Here is a 17,295-nt window from a genome sequence, read left to right as displayed (position 1 = left end):
GTGTGCAGTTCTCATCTCCACACAATAGGGAGGATGGGGAGGCTTTGGAGAGGGTAAAAAAGGTGTTTATCAGCACGTTGCCTATGTTTGGGTTTTTAAGGGTATGTTAGGTGTGTAAGAGGAAATTAAACAAAGTTGGATTGATTTGTGAGGGTATCAGAGGCTGACAGGTGACCAGGTACAGGGATATAACGTTAGGACAGGGATAGATAATGTAGATAGTCAGAATCTCTTTTCCAATGTGTAAGTTTCAAATACTAGAGCGCAGAGGTTTAAAGTGAAAAAGAGAAAGTTTAAATGAGGTGTGTGAGGCAAAGTGTTTTTTTTACGTAGAGTGGATGTTACTGAGGGAGGTCATAGAAGCAGAAATGTGAGTAAAGGTTTGAAGTGGCATTTAGGCAGAAACATGAACGGGAAGAGAATAGAGGGATATGGGCCCATGTGCAGGCAGATTGTATGAGTTAGAATAGCATCATGGACAGCATAGACGTGGTGGGCCGAAGGGCCTGTTGCTGTGCTCTACTGTTCTATTTTCTAACTTCTCAGCATCTGCCCGATCAGAGCCCCTCAGAATCTTGGATGGTTCATTCCATTTCTCTCTCATTATCTAAACTTCAATGGGTTCAACCACAACCTACTCCACCTCCCCTGACAGTAAGTCGGGACCATACTGACATTGTTAGAAAGGATAAGTCAGTATACAATAACTGGCCATTTGGAGACACATTTGATAAAAGAGAATTTGTTCCTGAGCCTGTTGGATTTAATTTGTCTGTGTGAATACAAATGGCAGAGTTGTAAGGGTGTAGGAGGGGTGTAGTGGTATGGGGGATGTGGTGTATTTGAATTATCAGAAGCCTTTACACAAGTTTTAATAAGGGCTAAATAGTAACTTGGTAGAGAATAGGGTCCCTTTAAAGATCAAAAGGTCACCCATGTGTGGAACCAGATGAGATGGGTGAGATATTAGACAAAACAGTCTTGTCAGTATTTACTGTGGAGAAAGATATGGAAGCTCGGGAACTTGGGGAAATAAATAGCGATGTCTTGGAAAGAATCCTCACCAGAGAAGAGAAAGTGCTGGAATCTTAAAACAAATAAAGGTAGATCAATCCTCAGTAGCTCATTAGGTCGATCCTAGAATATTGTGGGAAGCTAGGGAAGAGATTGCAGTGTCCCTTACAGAGATATTTATATTATCAACAGACACAGTGAGGTACCGGAAGACTGGAGGGAGGCTAAGGCTGTTGCATCACTTAAGGACTGCAGGGAAAAGCCAGGAAATTACAGTCCAGTGTGCCCAGTGATGGGGAAGTTGTTGGAGGAGATTCTGAGAGAAAGGAGCTATGTATATTTACAAAGGCAAAGGCTGATTCGAGATGGTCAGCATGGCTTTGTGAGTAGAAAAACCATATTTCACAAACTGGATTGACTCTTTGAGGAGTTGGACAAGGGATAGATGAAGGCAGAGCAGTTAGCGTTGTCCACGTGGACTTCAGCATCTAGTCAAGAGGAAGAAAGAAGCTAACTTAAGGTTGAGGAAGCAAGGATCAGGCAGGGCTCCAGAGAGTTACATTGGGTGGCGCGGTGTCTCAGTGGTTAGCACTGCTACCTCATAGCACCACGGACTCCATTTCGATGAGAGCCTCAGGCGACTGTCTGTGGGGAGTTTGTACATTCTGCCCGTGTCTGCGTGTGTTTCCTCCAGGTGCTCCAGTTTCCCCCCACATCCAAAGATGTGCAGATTAGGTGACTCAGCCATGCTAAATTACCCATAGTGTTCAGGGATGGGTAGTTTGGTGCATTAGTCAGGGCAAATGGAGAGTAACAGGGTGGGGGAATGGGGCTGGGTTGGATACTGTTTGGAGGGTTAATATGGAGGTGTTGGGCCAAATGGCCTGTTTCCATACTGTAGAGATTCCCTGAAGGTACCAGGAAGGAACCAAGGAATGGACTTAGGGCAACTAGAAGGCGGCATGAAAAAGCTTTCTTGGGAAGGCTTAAGGAAAACTGTGAGGCATTCTCCACTGATGTGAGGAACAAGAGGATGGTCAGAGTGAGGATAAGGCCACTCTGGGATAGTGGAAGGAACTTGTCTCTGGAGTCACAGGAGGTAGGGGAGGTCTTTAATGAATACTATGCCTCAGTATTCACTGCTGAGAAGGGTCTTGTTGTTTGTGAGGACAGCGTGAAACAGGCTGATGTACGTGAACAGGTGGATGTTAAGGAGGAGGATGTGCTGAGAATTTTGTAAAAGATAAGGATAGATAAGTCGCTGAAACAGACTGGATGCGTCCAAAGTTACGACACGAAGCGAGAGAATGGGTTGCTGCACACCTGGTGATGACCTTTGCACCCTCACTGTCCACTGGAGTCGGACCAGTTGATTGGAGGCAGGAAAATATTATTCCCTTGTTCATGAAAGGGAATAGGAATAATCCTGGGAATTGCACACCTGTCAGTCTTATGTCTGTGGTGTGCAGATTATTGGAGAGGATTCTGAGAGAGAGGATTTATTTTTCCTGAGGAAACCATAGTTTGATTAGAGATAGTCAGCATGTTTGTATAAGGGACAGGTCATGCCTTAAAAGTCATATTGAATCTTTTAAGAATGTGACAAAACACCTTTATGGCTTATTCAGGAAATACGGAGGCATGGGATACAGGGAAACCTGTCTGTCTGGATACAGGATTACTGGCCCACAGAAGACAGAGGGTGACGATAGATGGAAATAATTCATCCTGGAACTCAGTGACCAGTGGTTTTCTGTAGGGTGTGATTACAGCACTTCTGCTCTTTGTGATTTTATGAATAAGTTGGATGTGTGAGTGGAAGGGTCGGTTAGTAGACTGGCCAATGACACGAAGGTTGGTGGCGTGGCTGACAGTGTGGAGGGCTGTTGTAGATTGCAACGGGACATTGACAGGATGCAGAGTTGAGTCGAGAAGTGGCAGATGGAGGTCAATCTGGAAAAGTGTGAAGTCATTCATTTTGAAGATTGAATTTGAATGCAGAATGCAGGGTTAAAGGCAGGATCTTTGGCAGTGTGGAGGAACAGAGGGATCTTGGGGTCCAAGTCCATAGATCCCTCAAAGTAGCCACCCATGCTGATAGGCTTGTTAAGAAGGGATATATTTTGTGGGATTTCATTAGGTTGGGGATTGAGTTTTAAAGCGGTGAGGTTATGCTGCAGCTCTCTACAGCCCTGGTTAGACCCCACTTGGAATATTGTGTTCAGTTCTGGTCCCTTCATTACAGGAAGGATGTGGAAACTTGAGAGAGGGTAAAGAGGAGATTTACCAGGATGCTGTCTGTACTGGAGGGCATGTCTTATGAAGAAAGGTTGAGGGAGCTACGGCTTTTCTCATTGGAGTGAAGAAGGGTGTGGTGTGATTTGGCAGAGGTGAACAAGGTGATGAGAGGCATTCATAGAGTGAATAATAAGAGATATTTTTTACGCTCATATAAATAGCTATTACAAGGGGTTATAATTTTCGGGTGATTAGCGGATGGTTAGGGGGAGATTTCAGAGGTAGGTTCGTAACATACAGAGTGGTGGCTGTGTGGAATGCACTGCCAGCGGTGGCAGTAAAATTAGATGCATCAGGGATATTTAATATACTTCTGGGTAGGCACATGGATGATAATAAAATGAAGGGTATGGAAGTTAGAGTCATAGAGATGTACAGCACGTAAACAGACCCGTCGGTCCAACCCGTCCATGCCGACCAGATATCCCAACCCAGTCTAGTCCCACCTGCCAGCACCCGGTCCCTATCCCATCAAAGCCTTCCTATTCATATACCCAACCAAATGCCTCTTAAATGTTGCAATTGTACCAGCCTCCACCCTTCATCTGACAGCTCGTTCCATACACGTACCACCCTCTGCGTGAAAAAGTTGCTCCTTAGATCTCTTTTATATCTTTCCCCTCTCACCCTAAACCTATGCCCTCTAGTTCTGGACTCCCCAAACCCAGGGAAAATACTTTGTCTATTTACCCTATCCATGCACCTCATAATTTTGTAAACCTCTATAAGGTCACCCCTCAGCCTCCCGAAGCTCCAAGGAAATCATCCCCAGCCTGTTCAGCCTCTCCCTACAGCTCAAATCCGCCAACCCTGGCATCATCCTTGTAAATCTTTTCTGAACCCTTTCAAGTTTCCCAATATCTTTCTGATAGTAAGGAGACCAAAATTGCATGCAATATTCCAACAGTGGCCTATTCAATGTGCTGTACAGTCACAACATGGCCTCCCAACTTCTGTACTCAATACTCTGACCAATAAAGGAATGCATACCAAACGCCTTCTTCACTATCCTATCTACCTGGGTCTCCATTTTCAAGGAGCTATGAACCTGCACCCCAAGGTCTCTTTGTTCAGCAACACTCCCGAGGACCTGACCATTTCATGTATCAGTCCTATTAAGATTTCCTTTCCCAAAATGCAGCACGTTGCATTTCCCTGAATTAAACTCTATCTGCCACTTTTTTTTAATCTTACGGTCAGATAAAAGATTGGCATGTCATCATGGCCGAAGGGTCTTGTTCTGTACTTTTCTGTGTTCTACGTGTCATATGGTAAACTGAGTAATAAACTCAGATCAGTGTAAAAGGGCGGCACGGTGGCACAGTGGTTGCACTGCTGCCTCACATAGACCCGGGTTCAATTCCCGACAGGCGACTGACTGTGTGGAGTTTGCACGTTCTCCCCGTGTCTGCGTGGGTTTCCTCCGGGTGCTCCGGTTTCCTCCCACAGTCCAAAGATGTGCGGGTCAGGTGAATTGGCCAAGCTAAATTGCCCGTAGTGTTAGGTGGGGGGTAAATGTGGGGGTATGGGTGGGTTGCGCTTCGGCGGGTCGGTGTGGACTTGTTGGGCCGAAGGGCCTGTTTCCACATGTAAGTCTAATCTAATCTAATCTAAAAGGAAATGGCACTCAGGAGGAGCTAGTCAACTGGACAAAAAATTGGTCTTGATGGTTGGAGACGGGATGATGGGAGACATGTTGTTTTTCTGACTGGAGGCATGAGACCAGCGGTGTAGTGGGTCCACTGTTGTTTGTCATTTGGATAAATGGTTTGGATGGGAATATTGGTTTCCTGGTAAGGAAGGTTTTTGGGTGATACTGACATTGGTGGTAAAGTGGACAGTGAAGAAGGTTATCTATGATCCAGCAGGATGGACAGTACTGCTGGGATAGTGGGCTGAAGAATAGCAGATGGAGTTTAAATAGATAAATGTGAAGTGTTCCATTTTGGTGAAACAAACCAGGGTGGGACTTGTACAGTTACTGTTCGGGCCCTGGGTAGTGTTGTCAGTCAGAGACCCAGGGATGCAGGTACACAATTCTTTGAATGTGGTGTCACAGGGAGACAGGCTGGTGAAGCAGGCGTTTGGGATGTCTACCTTCATTGGGCAGAGCATGAAGAGAAAGGGTTGGGACGTCATGTTGTATCTGTACAAGACATTGGTCAGGCCACTATAAAAGCATTGTTGATCAGTGGGAAAAACACATCTGGTTCACTGACCTTTTGTGTATAACATCTGACATTTTAACCTGGTCTGGCTAACATGTGACCCCAGACCCCCTGCCATATGGCTGACTCTGAGCTGTCCTCTGGGTAATTAGCAGTGACACCCTCATCCCATGAATGAATAAATAAAAATACCTATGTCCCTCCCTACCTCTGCAAACCCCCCAGCTGCAGCAATCCGTACTGGCTTTGTAACACCCTGACCACTCTCTGTAACACTCTCACCACCTCCGGCACCTTCACCTCTCCCTGTTCCTTTTGTGACATTATACCCTGACAGTGATTCCCCTTCCCACTGCTGCCCTCCTGCTAGCAGATCCTTTGCAATCCCTTTAAAACTTATTCCTAAAACACAATTTCACTTCAGGATTTCAAGTAATTTTTGGTGATCTTCTAAGCCTCATAATCTAATATGATACATTTTGTCCTGAGTGAGGGGCCGGTGGGGATTTCTTGCTGAGGTTTTGTCTGTTTCAATGGAATCTTATTTTGTTGAGTGATTTACACTGTTCCTTCAAATATTTTCCACTGTTCATTTACAGACCCATATTTCAGTCTGTTTCGCCTCTTTACCTTGGTCAGTTCTCCTCTCAAACCCAAGTAATTGGCTGTTTTTGTTTCTAGTTGTAGCTTGTCCTTTCTGTGATTCACTTTAAAACTTTATATTTATTTAAACTGCATTTTATCACAATTTCCCTGAGGATCTCTGCAGGTGACATTACTCATCCACTAAGTTTGATCACACAACGGTCGCTCTGAGACAGTTACATCCCTAACCAATTGCACAATTTGTTATTCAAAGAAACACTGAAAAAAAATTCTCTGAACTCCTCTTCCAATATCACTGTTGTCAGTGTGAGTGTCCCAGATTATGTGAATATTGAAGTTTCCCAAAATTATCACAATGTGTTTGTTAAAAAAATTCCAGTGAGTTCCTGTGTAACGCAGTGATGAGCAATGGAATGCTGTTCGGTAGCTAAAACTGTTCTTCTGCTTGTGTCCTTGGCAAGTAGTAGCCAGAATTTACATTCAGACTGACTCCACTTCATGATCTGAGACCAAATGCTTTCTCTGTAATGCCTTTCTTACCCATTATTGTTTGCGTTACCCATTTTGCCTGAATTTCCGCAAGGTTGTGATCCATTGACTATTTCTGTCCACCTTTTGTTCACCCTGTAACCACATCTCTCTGGTGTCTAAACCTCTTTTATCTCGGTGTCACAAATCAATCTACCTTATTGAAGAGACATTCAAAAAACATAATTTACTCTTTCCCATAATTTCCTGTCACAAACCGATTCCCTGATGTACAGTTTTAGTTAAGCTCTGTCCCATCCTGTTCCTTTCTGCTTGTCTTCTGCCACATTCCCATACTGCTCCCATTCTTCACCTTTTCCCTTTGGATTTGGAAAGCTCCTTTCACTGGCATCCTCTCTGTCAGTTGAAAGCCCCATCCATAAACTTACCGATATGATTGGCCCGGACCCTGGCCCCAGCGCAGTTCCAGGGGGACCATCCTCATGGATTATTTATTAAATCAGGTATGGGATGTGGGTATCTCTGGCTGACCAGCCTTTCTTGCCCAGCCCGAGCTGCCCTTGAGCTGAGTAACTTGCTCGGCCATTTCAGAGTGTCATTGACAGGCAAACACTTTGCTGTGGGGATGTCGTGCAGACCACGTGAGGATGGGCAGATGTCCTCATCTAAAGGACAAGTGTTTGGGTTTTTTGAACATCTGCAATGGTTTCATATTTATTTATGGATTGTTAATTACTATTTTTAAAATTATTGATGGTGAGATTAAAACCCACTTCCCCTGAACATTAGCTGAAGTTTTGGATAAATTCTCTCGCAGTAATACCACTCGGTCATCAATTCGCCTGCTCAGTGGTTGCTCATCCCTGAGCACTGATACCAGGGCATCATGAAGCTAAACCCATTCTTCCAACATGACTGTGTGATCCTGAGGTCTTCCAGCACTCTGGTGATATCATTCAGTCTCTCTCCCTTTGGTATCCCTCACTGTGTGGGTCTAATTGCAGCCTCTGTCAGAGCCTCCCGCTCTTGCAGTTACTCCAGATCCTGAGCGAACAGAATTCTCCCCTCCAGAGAGATGCAACAGCGCAGACCAGGGATGGAGTGGGATTTTCCAGATCTCTGTGGGGTTCATTTCCATTCTCCATGTGTAAACCTCACTGCATCAGTCTAATTTTCCATTCTGTCTATTTTTCTGTCTCCTGTAGGTCCTCAGGAAAGTGCTGACTCCATAGACTTCCCAATTGCTGGGTGTCTCGTCCAACACCTCATTGAAGTTAATTGGTCAGCCAGAGAGACAGAGGATGGGAGATGTGGAGCCTTCAATAAATCCTGCAGTGAGGTAAGTTCACTCACAGTGTACACAGCAGGGAGCAATGAGAGGGCTCCAAACATCATCTAACATGACATGACATAGATACAGTGCTGGAGGGTAAGTACAGTACAGTACAGAAACACCCCTGGCTGAATCACCACGTCTACATTAACTTACGTTGCACTGAGACAGCATGGGGAGTTCATAGTTATCAATCCAGGCCGGTGCTGTCTTAGTGAGCATCAGGACAACAGAGGGGAAAGCAGGCCTCCGACGAGATGTGGTGAATGCTGCCTGGGATCTTTCTGTTCTGTGTTCTCCCTCCAACACTGTACTAAGACTCACTACTCTGCAACACTCTATCTGTGGCATGGCTTGTGCACCGGTGTCTTCAGTCATTTTTAACTCCTATAACAGTTCCTGGCCCTGTAACCTCCTCCCTTCCTGATAGACCCTCCACATATTTGAAACGTACTGCATTTTAGACTACCATCCCTTTCACTATAACTTGTTTCAGTGTCCACAACATGCTTTACTTCCGTACTATAATCCTCTTTACCTGGATACAGAGTGATACAGCACGGAAACAGAACCTGTGGTCCAACTCGTCAATGCTGCCCATGTTTCCTATACTGAATGAGTCTCATTTGCCTGCGTTTGGCCCTTAGCTCTTCAAACCTTCCCCTCTCCATGTTCCTGCCCAAAGGTCTTTTCCATGTTGTCATTGTTCTTGTTTCTCCCATGTGCCCCCTGGCACAAGGTTCTGTCTGTGCACCATCCTCTGTGGATAATGTTGCCCCTCAGCTCCCTCTTTAAATCTTTGCTCTCTCACCTCCAGTTTGTACCCTCAAGTTTTGGACTCCCTTACCCTTGGCTATTCACCATTCTTAGGCCCAATCCTTGTGACACTCCACCGGTCACTGTGCTCCAGTCTGATAAGCAACCCTCACCACTACCCTCTGTCTTCTACCTTTGAGCCAGTTCTGTATCTAAATAGCTACTTCTCCCTGTATTCCATGAGATCTAACCTTGCTAACCAGTCTCCCATAGGGAACCTTGTCGAACGCCTTACTGAAGTCCATATAGATCACATCTACCGCTCAGCCCTCATCAATCCTTATTGTTATTTATTCAAAAAACTCAGTCAAGTTTGTAAGGCATGATTTCCCACGCACAAAGCCATGTTGACTATCCCGAATCAGTCCTTGCCTTTCCAACTACATGTACATCCTGTCCCTCAGGATTCCCTCCAGCAACTTGCCCACCACCGAGGTCAGGCTCACTGGTCTATAATTCCCGGCTTGTCCTTACCACTCTTCTTAAACAATGGCACCGCATTAACCAACCTCCAGTCTTCCGGCACCTCACCTGTGACTATCGATGATACAAATATCTCAGCAAGAGGCTCAGTAATCACTTCTCTCGCTTCCCACAGAGTTCGAGGGTACACCTGATCAGGTCCTGGGAATTTACCCACCTTTATGCATTTCAAGACATCAACACTTGCTCGTCTGTAATATGGATATTTTGCAAGGTGTCACTATCTATTTCCCGACATTCTATATCTTCCATATCCTTTTCCACAGTAAAAACTGATGCAAATACTTGTTTAGTATCTCTGTCTTTTAAACGTTGTCATTGTACCCACATCCACCCTTCTTCAGCAAGTTCATTCCACAATCAAAACACCGTCTGTGGAACAATTTGCCCCCATGTCTTTTTTTGAACATTGCTCTCTTCTAAACTTTAAGACGTGGTCCCTCCTCTTGGGAGTCCCCCATCCTGTGTTAAAGACAACTACCATTAAATCGATCTATATACCTTATTTTTTAAAATTAACTTTTATAACATCACGTCTCAACTTCCAGGCTCCAGTGAAAAAAGACTCAGCCTGTCCAGCCATTTTGCAGAACTCAAGCCTTCCATACCCAGCAACGTCCTGGTAAATCTCTTCTGAATCCCCTGCAGCTTAATAATATCCTCCCTATAACTGGGCGACCAGAACTGGACAGAGTATTGCAGAACAGGCCTCACCAATGTCTGTGCAATCTCAACATGACGTCCCAAATTCTCCACTCAATGGACTGAGCAATAGTCAGGCATGCCAAGCACTGTCTTATCCATCCTGTGATGCAAACTTCAAGAATTATGTAGCTGAACCCGGAGGTCCCTCTGCTCTAAAACACTAACTGAGGTCCGAACAGTAATTGTATCGGCTCTACCTTTGTTTGTTTTACCAAGTGCATTATCTTGCATTTATTCAGATTGAAGTCCATCTGCAATTTTTCAGCCCATTCACCCATATCATCAAGATCCCTTTGTAATCTTAGCAAACCTCCTTCACTGTCCACTATGTCACCCTCCAGCCTTCCAGCCCATCACACATGGCTGTCATTGGTACAAATACCTTTGTTAGCGGCTCCACAGTTCCTTCCCTAACATCCCACAATGCCCTGTGATACACTTAATCAGGTCCTGGGGCTTTCCATACCTTTGTGTTTTAAAACGTCCAGCACCACCTCTTCTATAACATGCCCTCTTTTCAAGCCATAGAGATGTACAAGGGAAACAGACCCTTCGATCCAACTCATCCATGCTGACCAGAAGATCTAAATAAGTCCATCCCATTTATCAGCATTTGGCCCATGTACATCTAAACCCTTATTATTCACATACCCATCCATCCCTTAAATGTTGTCATAGTTTCAGTATGTGTTACTTTCTCCCTCAGCTCATTCCATACACACATCACCGTGTGCATAAAAAAGCTGACCCTTCAGTCCCTTTTAAACCTTTCCCCCTTTAACCTTAAACATATGCCCTTTAGTTTTGGACTCCCCAACCCCTGGTAAAAGACCTTGAATGCTTACCCAATCCATACCCCTCATGGATAAACCTCTGTCAGGTCACCCCTCAGTCTCTGATGCTCCAGTGAAAATAACCCGAGCTTATTCAGCAACAACCCGGCAACATCTTGTCAATCTTTTCTGAACACTTTCAAGCTTCCCAACCTCCTTCCTATAGCGGGATACTGGAATTGCAGCGAACTCCAAATATGGTCTAACGTATTACTCTTGTTCCCTGAGTTCCCCAGTCTTTGTCAACAGTAAGTTCTGGAGTCACAAAATGTGTTTAAAGTCTTAGCCATATCCTGCGGTTCCACACATCAATGATCTCATTGATCCTTAAGGAACACTGTTTTGTTTCGAGTTACACTTTTACTCAATATAGTTATACAATCACTTTTGCATTCTCCCTATCCTTCCTGCCGAGGCTATTTCATGTACCCCTTCTGCATTCCTGATTTCCACCCAAAGTGTATCCCTACAGCCCCTTGATCCTCATGCATTCCCTTGATCCAGCTGGCGATACCTGAAATATGCCCTTTTTCCTTGTCCAATAGACAGCCAGTGTTTCCGAGGGCTGTCAGCATTGAGCTGCACACAAACAGGAACATGCTGGTGCTAATCGCTCAATTTATCTCACTTTTAAAATATTCTCAGTTGCCAGACTTCCCTTTCCCTGCAAATAGACTCCCTGATCACCTTTTGAAAGTTCCTGTCTAATACTGTCAAGATTGGTCTGGTCCCATTTCATACCTTGAACTTGTGGACCAGACCTGTTCTTTTCCATCTTTATTCTTAAGCTAAGAGAATTGTGGTCATTTTGGCAAAATGCATTCCCACTCACACCTCAGTCCCTTTCCCGACCTTGTTTCCCAAGGGAAGGTCAGGCTTTGCCCCTTTCTCTTTTCAGACCATTTACATATTGTTTGGGAATTTCTTGAACATAATTACCAAATTGCTCCCTTGCAAATGCTGAACACTGGCAGTCCCAGTCTAGGTTTGGAAAGTTGAAAAACCCCAACCATAACAGCCCTATTATTCTGATTGATATTTGAGATCTCCTGATATATTTGTTCCTCAGTCTGCCACAGACTATTCGGGGTCAGTAGGACAATCGTATCAAAGTGATGACCCATTCTTATTTCTCAGTTGCACTAACATAACTTCAGTGGGCAATCCCACAGGAATATCCTCTCTAAATCTTGCTGTGATGATTTATGCAATCAAAACCCACCACCACACATCCTCTCTTGCCTACCCTTTGATGCTTCCTGTAGCATCTCCACCTTGAAACAATGTGCTGACAGCCCTGCCCCTCCCTCCGCTTTGTTTCTGTAATAACTGTAATGTCCCAGTCCCATGTTCCAATCCATGCCCTGAGTTTATCTTCCTTAGCTGTCAGGCCCGTTGTATTGAAATAAATGCAGGTTAATCATCAGTTTCTCCCCATTTCCTGCTATATTCTTGCTTGCCTTGTCTGCTGAAATTGTTCTCATTAACTTGTGCATCAGCCTCAATCTCCTTTCTGGCCTTAGGACTGTTTAAGATGCAACACCCTACCAGACTGGTTTATATCCTCTCAAGCAGCTCCTACAATTCGCCCCACCAGGATGTGGATCCCCCTCCTGCTCCCAGTTCAGATGTCTTCCCCACCCTGTCAACATGTGCTGACAACTTCACACATCCAGAGACTTGTCCACCAAGGTCCCTTGTTCCTCAGTACTCCAGGTGGACCTACCATTCATGATGTATATCCTTCACTTATGAGACTTCCCACAGTGCATTACCTCACAGTGATCAGAAGTAAACTACATCTGCCATTACTCTGCTCAGTTTATCATCTGATCGATATCAGACTGCAGCCACACCGACCCGCCGAAGCATAACCCACCCATACCCCAACATTTACCCCTTTTACCTAACACTACGGGCAATTTAGCATGGCCAATTCACCTGACCCGCACATCTTTGTGACTGTTGGAGGAAACCGGAGCACCCTGAGTCGGGAATTGAACCCGGGTCTACAGGTGCTGTGAGGCAGCAGTGCTAACCGCTCTGCCACCGTGCCGCCCACAAGTTATGCTTTCACATCCAAGTTATTAGTGTACATAATAACCAGCAATGGTTCCTGCACAGATCCCTGTGGTACACCCACTGGTGAAAGAATTTCAAACACGAAGAAGTGTATCCGCTAATTTTGTATCTAATTTGCGAACTTGCCTTGTGGCTCTTTACATTTGAACCAGCCTTCCATGAGGGATTTTGTCAACCGTCTTATTCAAGTCCATGTAAACCACATCATCTGCACTGCCCTCATCAATATTTTTAGACACCATTTCAAAAAAACTGAACTGAATTCCTCAGACAGTATCATCCTCTACCACATCCGTGATGACGCTGCCGAGGTGATCTTTGCCTTTGCAAGTGTCGATTCATCCTCACAATTGTTCCCAATAATCCCCCCCCCCCCCCGCTGTCAGACTATCTGCTCTGTAATTATCTGGCCAATCCCTGCTGCCCTTCTTGAACAAAGGAACCGCATTAGCGATCCTCCAGTCATTCAGAACTTTACCTGTGGCCAGCAAAGTATTAAAAATATACACCAGGGCCCCAGCAATCTCCAGCCTTCCCTCCCATAGCAGCTTGGGATACATTTCATGAGGCTGGGGATTTCTCCACCTTTATGCCTGTGAAAACATTTAATACCTCCTCCTTATTCATCTTATCATGTTCTAAAACCTCACCATCCCCACTGAAATCCCCGACTACAATGCCTTTCTCCTGTGTCAATACAGATGGGAAGTTTTCATTGAAGACCTTACCTACTTCCTCTGGCTCCATGCACAGATTGTCCCTTTTGTTTTCTAACAAGCCTCGCTGTTTACCTGGGAATCCTCTTCCTCTGACTGTACTCATTAAACACATTGTGGCCTCTCCTTAACAGTATCTGAAAAGGATATTTCATACCCATTATTTGCCCATCATTTTAAGGATCCCCTTGCACTCTCTATACGTTGGTCGGTCTTTGCCTGTTTTCATCGCATTGTATTTCCTTTATCAAGCTCAGGATATTGCTTGACCAGTATTCACTGGAGTTACTGCCTTTGTCATTCACTCTTCGCAGAACACACTGGCCTTGAATTCTCCCTGTATCACTTTGACGCACTTCCTCTTTCTGAATATGAACCCAACTGCAAATAGTACCTCCCGGTCTGTGTTTGCCAGATCCTGTCTCGTGATAATGATAATGCCCAGTGACAGTGATATTCTAACAATTAGGGGGCTTTTACAAATTTGGCGTCTTCACCTCTGCCTTGTCCTTATATTTTACCAAAATGCCTTTGAAACCAACTGTTATGACCCCTATCACCAAAACACTATAAAAATCCTTACGTTTGTCATCTTGTCCAGCACCTACCGCCCACTCTGTCTGTAACATCCAGCCCTTACTGACCTGCCCACCTGTGTACCTTCCTCCAGCCTCTCCAGCACATGATGTCACTGTAACCTTCTCCAGTCCCAGCAGCACTCCTCCATCCTGTCCTACAGCACCTTCATTACCTCTAACCTTCCACCATCCATTTCACCTCACTGTCTGTACAGAGTCCTCCAGTTCCTACAGCGTTTCCTGCCAACCCTCCCTTTGTGTAACATTGTGAAGCCACCTGAAAGCTCCTGAGATCTGTAACCTTGCCCTCTCTCTCTCTTCAATCTTCTCTGTCTCTGTGACTAACTCCCATCAGTACAATGTTTCTTACCTCTGATCACCTCCAGTCAGGAAGAGCCTTCTTAGCTCTCGAACATCCTGCAGCCACTAAAAGCATCAATGTGCCTGAAATATCCTCTCAATTGTTGTAACAATTCACAATCCCACAACTGCATCTGTCCATAACCTTAGTCAGTCCATAGAATCCTTGCTAACTCAGTAACCTCACCCAGTGTGTACAACTCTGAGTATGCCTAACTTCATCCAGTTTCCTCAACTGTCCCTTCCTCTAATTGTAGAGAGAATCCACAACCTTCCCTATTGCGTTAACCCCCTCTAGTCCCTCTCATGGACACCATCTATGTAACCTTCTCCTGTTCCTGACTATATTTTCCTCCTGTTCCAAGAGACCCTTGTGAACTTGTGACCTAGTCCAATCTCTGCAGTGCTCTGTATAATCAGCCTCACTGTGCCTGGAACCTGGCTTCAATTCCAGCCTTGGCCGACTGTCTGTGTGGTCTTTGCATGTACTCCCCTCTGACTGTGTGGGTTTCTTCCGGGTGCTCCGGTTTCCTTCCATAGCCCAACATTTGCACGATACGTGGATTGGCCATCAGAAATTGACTGTAGTATTCAGGCAAGTGTGGTTTAGGTGAGTTCACCACGAGAAAGGCAGTGTTTAATGGATAGGGAGAGGGATGGGTCTGGTTAGAATGCTCTTTAGAGGGTTGATGTGGATTTGTTGGGCCAAATGGCCTTTTTCCACACTGTGGAGATTCTATTCAGGTTATTGCCCAGTCCTGTCAACCATCCCCAATACTCTCCTTATATGTGGAGTCTCCAACAGTCTCTAAAACACTCCTTGGCGATGTAAGCTTCTCCAGTCCTTACCACGATCGATATGGCTGTCACCACTTCCTGCTTTTAGAATAATCCCTAAAATTATTGCCATTCGTTACATCACTCCCAATCACTGTTCCATCCTGAAACCCCAAAAACATTTATATCTCTGTAAACTCATCTGAACTGTCTATATTTCCTTTTGACAGTCCCATTCTGAGACTTTCTCTATATCAAAGAAGTCATTAAGTGTAGGGAACCCTTATTATTGTAACCTCCCTCCAGCCTTACAGCACTGAGGATCTGTAGAAACTCTTTTCAAACCGACAGCCATCTCTGTGTCTGTAATCTCCTCCACTCCCCATAATACATTCTCTCTGAGCTCTTCTGTAGTCCATTAAACACTCCCTAACACTGTCTGCATCAGTGTAACCTTCTCCAAAAACACAACGTTCCTTATCTGTGTAAATCCCGACACCAGTCCCTATCCCTCTAAGCTCCGCCTAACAATACAGCCCTCCGTGTGTGTATTCACCTTCAGTCCCAACATCCCTCCCTATCTGTGTAATCTTCTCCATGTTCTTTTTTGTTCAGTATCTTCAACTGTCCCTGTCAGTGTAATCTCTTCCGGACCTGAAAACTCTCCCTCTCTTTAACTTTCTCAGTCTACACAACGCTCACTATCTGTAACCTACTCCTGTTGGAGAACCCTCCCTCTGTGAACTGCTCCAAATCTTCAACTCTCTCTGAGCTCCTGCAGTCTTACAGCCCTCCCTGTGTACATAACCTCTTCCAGTCCCTAAAATGCCATCAGTCTGTGGAGACCCTACCAGCATCCTTATCTGTGTTATCCTGTCAGGTCCCTGCAACACTCCCGATCTGTAGATCCCACTCCAATGCCTGTGTTTCACCCGGTCCTGTTCCTACAAGACTCATTAACTATGTAACATTCTCCCGTCACTATCACCCACCGTGTCAATGTAAGCTCCTCCTGTATCCCCATCCAGTTATGCATCTCCATAACCCCTATCTGTGTAAACATCACTCTCCACTCGAACCCTCGCGACCGCAGGAACTTCCTCCTGTTTTTGTAATGCTCCCTTATCTGTGAAACTGTCTCCAACAAACTTGCCACCCCAATCTCTCAAAAACGAACCCAGATTCCACAGCCTCCATGTCTAAATAACCCCCAGAGCCTAAGCCTTCCTAGATCTTCAAACATCTTCAGTCACGATGACCCTCCATATCTCTGTTTGTTCCGCCAGATGTTACAAACCTCTTTATCTCTGTAATCTACTCAGCTGCCAAAAACAGTCCCTGTCTGTGTAATCCAGCCCTGTCCTACCAACAACCTTATCCCTGTAAACTCCGCAATCACTCGTAGCATTCCAACTGTTTGTAATTTTTATTAATGACTTGGATGAGGGCATTGAAGGATGGGTCAGCAAGTTTTTAGATAACACAAAGATTGGAGGTGTCGTTGACAGTATAGAGGGCTGTTGTAGGCTGCAGCGGGACATTGACAAGATACAGAGATGGGCTGAAAGGTGGCAGATGGAGTTCAACCTGGATAAATGCGAGGTGATGCATTTTGGAAGGTCGAATTTGAAAGCTGAATACAGGATTAAAGATAGGATTCTTGGCAGTGTGGAGGAACAGAGGGATCTTGGGGTGCAGGTACATAGATCCCTTAAAATGGCCACCCAAGTGGACAGGGTTGTTAAGAAAGCATATGGTGTTTTGGCTTTCATTAACAGAGAGATTGAGTTTAAGAGTCGTGAGATCTTGTTGTAGCCCTATGAAACTTTGGTTAGACCGCACTTAGAATACTGCATCCAGTTCTGGTCACCCTATTATAGGAAAGATGTGGATGCTTTGGAGAGGGTTCAGAGGAGGTTTACCAGAATGCTGCCTGGACTGGAGGGCTTATCTTATGAGGAGAGGTTGACTGAGAGCAGACTTTTTTCATTGAAGGAAAGGAGGAGGAGAGGGGACCTAATTGAGGTATACAAGATA

This window comes from Hemiscyllium ocellatum, chromosome 14 (assembly GCF_020745735.1).
Source record: "Hemiscyllium ocellatum isolate sHemOce1 chromosome 14, sHemOce1.pat.X.cur, whole genome shotgun sequence".
Classification (NCBI taxonomy): Eukaryota; Metazoa; Chordata; class Chondrichthyes; order Orectolobiformes; family Hemiscylliidae; genus Hemiscyllium; species Hemiscyllium ocellatum.
Note: the sequence above shows the minus strand (reverse complement) of the source record.